Consider the following 6000-nt stretch of genomic DNA (forward strand, 5'->3'; position numbering starts at 1 on the left):
TGGCTCTGCTCAATCTCCTACCTAGATAACTCACCGCTCCTCTCTCTGACCACAACATTCTCTCCTTCACACTCACAAATCCTCGCTCACCCCAGCATCCTCCTACCTACCATTCAGTCAGAAGAAATGTACAAGCCATTAGCCCTCATACACTTTCAGACTCCCTATGCTCATCATTTTCCATAATCTCTTCTTTTTCCTGTCCTGATCTGGCTGTACATCACTTCAATGACACTCTTAGAAGTAGAAGCACCCTTGACCAAGTAGCTCCCCTCACCCTTAGAACCTCCAAGCACAGAGTGAAACAGCCCTGGCTCACATCGTACACCCGATTTCTCCAGCGATGCTCTAGGCGTGCTGAACGCCTATGGAGGAAAACACGCACACCAGAAGACTTCATACACTTCAAATTTATGTTAAGGACCTATAACTCTGCCCTTTACCTCGCCAAACAGACCTACTTCACCACCCTGATCTCCTCACTATCCAACAACCCCAAGAAACTTTTTGACACCTTTCACTCCCTCCTCAGGCCAAAAGCACAAGCCCCTATCACAGACATTTGGGCTGATGACCTGGCCTCCCACTTTATAGAGAAAATAGATAAAATACATCAGGATATCGACTCCCAATCACCAAGTTCTGCGACTCCCATCCCTCCCTGCATTTCCCCTGGCTCACTCTCCACATTCGATCCCATCGCAGAAGAAGAAGTCTCCAAGCTCCTCTCCTCTTCTCGTCCGACTACATGCACTACCGACCCCATTCCCTCACACCTCCTCCAGTCTCTCTCTCCAGTCCTCACAACTCACCTAACTACAATCTTTAATCTCTCCCTCTCCTCTGGCATTTTCCCCTCCTCCTTCAAACACTCTATCATTACTCCATTACTAAAGAAACCCACCCTCGACCCATCTTGCACAAATAACTACAGACCAGTCTCCAATCTCCCCTTCATCTCTAAACTCTTTGAGCGCCTGATATACTCCTGCCTTACCGGTTACCTCTCCTCTCACTCCCTCCTAGACCCTTCACAGTCCGGTTTCCACCCCCTACATTTGAAAAAAACTGCACCAAAAAATCTGTGACCAATGACCTTCTGACAGCAAAACATAACGGTGACCACTCTCTGCTCATTCTTCTCGACCTTTCTGCAGCTTTTGACACTGTTGACCACCCTCTCCTACTCTCTAGGCTCCGGTCACTAGGCATTAAGGACACTGCTCTCTCCTGGTTCTCCTCCTATATTTCTGACCACTCCTTCAGTGTTCTGTTCTCTGGCTCCACTTCATCTCCTCTTCCTCTCACTGTCGGGGTACCTCAAGGCTCAGTCCTTGGCCCCCTTCTCTCCTCTCTCTACACGGCCCTATTTGGACAGACCATCAGCAGATTTGGCTTTCAGTACCATCTTTATACTGATGACACACAACTATACACATCATCCCCTGACCTTACCCCCACTGTACTACAGAACACCACTGACTGTCTGCAGTCTCCAACATCATGTCCGCTCTCTATCTGAAACTCAACCTCTCCAAAACTGATCTTCTTCTGCTCCCGCCATCTACTAACCTCCCTAAATCTGACATTTCCCTCTCTGTGGGTGGCACCATTATAATACCCCGGCAGCAGGCGCGCTGTCTGGGTGTTATGTTTGACTCCGATCTTTCCTTCACCCTCCATATACAATCTCTTGCCCGCCCGTGCCGCTTACACCTAAAGAACATCTCTAGAATCCGCCCTTTTCCCACCATGGAAACAACAGAAACCCTCACTGTCGCCCTAATCTACTCCCGCCTGAACTACTGTAACGCTCTATTAATTGGCCTCCCCCTCACTCGACTTTCCGCTCTCCAGTCCATCCTTAATGCAGCAGCCAGGGTCGTCCATCTGGCTAATCTTTACTCGGACGTGTCCGCTCTTCGTCAGTCATTACACTTGCTGCCCATTCATTACAGGATACAATTCAAAGTACTTGTTCTCACCCACAAAGCTCTCCACAATGCGGCACCCCCTTACATCTCTTCCCTCATTTCTGTCTATTGGCCTAGCCGACCGCTGCGCTCTGCAAATAACTTTCGACTAACCTCTGTACTAATCCGTACCTCCCACTCCCGACTCCAAGACTTCTCCCGTGCTGCGCCAATCCTCTGAAGTGCTCTACCCCAAGATATAAGGACTATCCACAATTTGCATAGTTTTAGGCGCTCGCTCAAAACACATTTGTTCAGAGCGGCCTATCACATTCAGTAATCAAAGTCATGTTATGTTTGTGTGTGTGTAGCCCATTCACTATCTCCATCTATCCCCAACCCCCTGAAGATGGCTGGACCATCATTGTAAATACATCATTGTAAATACACACCTGTACTTTGTATTTCCCCCACCTCATTGTAGATTGTAAGCTCTCACAAGCAGAGTCGTCTTATTTCGCTTTAATTATTGTATTGTTAACGTTGTTACTTATGACTGTTGTGTTTGAAACTGTTAAACTGTAAAGCGCTGCGGAATATGTTGGCGCTATATAAATAAAGATTATTAGTAGTAGTTCCCATGCATCCTATGGTTTGTATCTTAGGTTTTGTGGACGGGGTTGCTGAACATGTAAATATAAGGTTGGTATTTAAAAGAACAGGGTGCCACCTATGTTTAGGGAATTTATGGAAAAAATGAATCTATGAATCTACTGCTACACCTGGAGGAGTATATCAAAACAGGAAAGCCCTGCATAAATTCTGCAAAATATGGGAGAACTGGCGAATTCACCAAGGCATGGATATTATGTCCTTACTTGGGGGTGCTTACTTGTGTCGAGCGAGATATGTTTGATTAAGGTCCTTGGAGTGATGCATATAAAATCTGTTTCCATAATGTCCTTCCTATTTCAGGTGAAAGCTAAAGAACTCGGAGTCTTGGGACTTATCTTTCATAATGTTTATTTGCACATGAGTGTACAGATTGCCGTATTTAGCCTAAATATGTTGATTAATATATTTTTGCTAATTGCTATGTGGTCTGGAACAATGAGGGAGTGGGGGGTTTGGATGGGTGTTGTCTTTTGTTGTATGTTGAAAAATTCAATAAAAATGTATCTGATTTAAAAAGAAATAGTATAATAGGGACCAAAAAGTCTTCCACTGAACCCAATCCAACAGATGGACACCCAACCAGGAGTGGTCACATTTCCAAAAATTACTGGCAGACACCACAAAAGTGGCATCAATTTCACCACAGTAGAAATAGTATTATAGGGACCGACAGGTTTTCCAGTACACCTAATCCAGCAAATGGACACCCAACAAGGAGTGTTCACATTTAAAAAAAATGTGGACCTTACACTACAGAAGTAGCATCAATTTCACAAGAGTAGAAATAGTATAATAGGGACCAACAGGTCTTTCACTACGCCAAATCCAACAGGTGGACAGCCAACCACGTGTGTTCACATTTTCAAAAATTACTGGCAGAGACCACAAAAGTGGCATCAATTTCACCACAGTAGGAATAATATAATAGGGACCGACAGGTCTTCCACTATGCCCAATCCAGTAGATGGACACCCAACCAGGAGTGTTCACATTTTAAAAAATGAGGGCCTGACACCAAAGTGAAATAACTGTCATGATAATAGAAATAGTGTAATTGGGACCGAGACATCTTCCACTACAGCTAACCCAGCAGATGTAGACCAACAATGACTGTTCACAGTTCAAATTTGTGTTAACAGCAGCAGGAGCAGCCACAGCAGGCACAGAAGCCACACTAAAGATATCACAGAGTGCAGTTACGTGACATTAATGCATCACACTAAAAAATGCAATATCACCTAGTCTGTACGATCTGCGATTGGGGTGTAATCTCCAAGTCATTGGAGATCCATGACTTATTCATCTTGACGAAAGTTAGGTGGGGACAGCTGGCTGCGCTTATCCATCAGGACACCCCCAGCAGCTGAAGACACGTTCTGAGAGAACACTGGCTACCGGGCACGATAAAACCTCCAAGGCGTGTGAGGCGAGCTCAGGCCACTCATCCATTTTGGAAGACCAAAATGTGAAAGGGTTCAAACTCCCTGATGGTATTTATATTCAGTTCTATACAGGAAAGATATATATCTTGGTACCGTGTTAGCCAGTAGATAGAAAAATATTTAGAATTGAGAGTCCTCAGTGGTTGATACCTTTTAATGGCTAACTAAAAAGATGGTAACAAATTGCAAGCTTTCCAGACTACACAGGTCTCTTCATCAGGCAAAGACTAAAACAAATTCTGAAGAATCACATATTTATGCACAACATAGCAGAGAGAAAAAAAAAAAAAAAACATGGATAAGACAGGTGACATGAAGCAGAATTACCATGAGTGATAAACAGTTATGTCCATAAATATTGGGCCAGCTCTTAGATAAGGATTGTTTTATTGTCCTCTGATTAGTGTCTCTGTTGTGATGACTCCTCATAGTCTGAGGGGCAAGTTCCTTAGTTGATGTAAGAAGACATAAATCCGTGCGACACATTTATTCCTGCAGCGAGGGTGTCAAAGGTCGTCATCAGTTAATATTCCCAGACTGTCTCTCTGAGATTTGAAGCTACCTTTTAACACAAGTAATTTCATGTACATAATGTTATGATTTGGGAGCCAAAAATGTATTGCCACAGGTAGATCCATTCTTTTTTCTCTTATTGTATAGCGATGAGAGTTCATCCTTGTTCTCAGTTTCTGCCCTGTCTCCCCCACATACAGACCCCCAGTTGGACATTTAGTACAAATAATTAGGTACATTACATTAGAAGTGATGCAGCTGAAAGTACCTGGTATCTTGTAGTCCTGATGTGAATTGGGGATCTTTATCTTGTCCGTGGTCATTATAAATGGACAGGTTTTACATTTTTTCTGATTGCAAGGAAAGGTACCTGCAGCTGTTGGGGAGGACAGGGAGCTCTTGACAATGATGCTTCTTAGATTTGGGGCTGCCTAAAACAGTAGTGGGGGGTCTGGAAAAATGGATTGTAAGCAGGCATCTTTTTGTAGTAAAGGTTGTAATTTCCGTGCAGCTCCCCTTAGCACCTCCAGATTTGGATTGTAGGTAACTACTAGAGGTACCCGGTTATTTTCTTCTTTAGCTTTGTAATGTAGCAGGTGATTCCTTGATATTCTAGTGGCTCTTGTAATCTGGTTTTCAATTGTTCTTGGATGGTAGCCCTGATTCAAAAAAGTCTTTCTGAGGCCACCAAGGTGTTCATCCCTATCCATTGGGTTGGAACATATACGATTGTATCTGATGGCTTGGCTGTAGACAATAGAGTTTTTTTGTGTTTTGGATGGAAACTGTCCCATTAAAGGTATGTTGGACGGTCGATTGGCTTCTGATACAGGGATGTCTCTATTTTATTGTTCTGCAGCTTAATGATGGTGTCCAAAAAGTTAATTTCAGTGCAGGAGTAGTTGAGTGTCAAGTTGATGGTAGGATGAAATTGATTAAACTGTTCATGCAATGTCTTTAGCTGTGGCTCAGACTCCGTCCAGATGATTAAAATATCATCAATGTAGCGGTAGTAGGCCAGAGGCTGCACAAGCAGCTAACATAGAAAAAACTCAGAAAAAATACATACCATGAGATACGGGCTTCCCAAAACCCTGTCTGATGACAAATGCACACTTAGCAGGATGCAGCAGGCCTCCACTGATAAAGGCTAGGAGCGGCACAGGTGCAAACTACTTGATAAAAACAACCACCCCAACCAAACATTGCAGGGGTTGGCTGCCTAGCAGAAAAAATGCACATTGATATAGCTCACATAGGACGCCAGTCACACTGATAGGTGCGGTGCACAGTGTCTGTATGCAACCTATTGATGACGCCCCTTGTACTAACAGGCGGGATGCATCCTGCTAAGTGTGCATTTGTCATCAGACAGGGTTTTGGGAAGGCCGTATCTCATGGTGTAGCACAAGCACAGCTTTCTTAGAAAAGTCATGGCAACTCGGCAATTTGCACTG

The sequence above is a fragment of the Ranitomeya imitator genome, chromosome 1, assembly GCF_032444005.1.
Source record: "Ranitomeya imitator isolate aRanImi1 chromosome 1, aRanImi1.pri, whole genome shotgun sequence".
In the NCBI taxonomy this organism is placed as follows: Eukaryota; Metazoa; Chordata; class Amphibia; order Anura; family Dendrobatidae; genus Ranitomeya; species Ranitomeya imitator.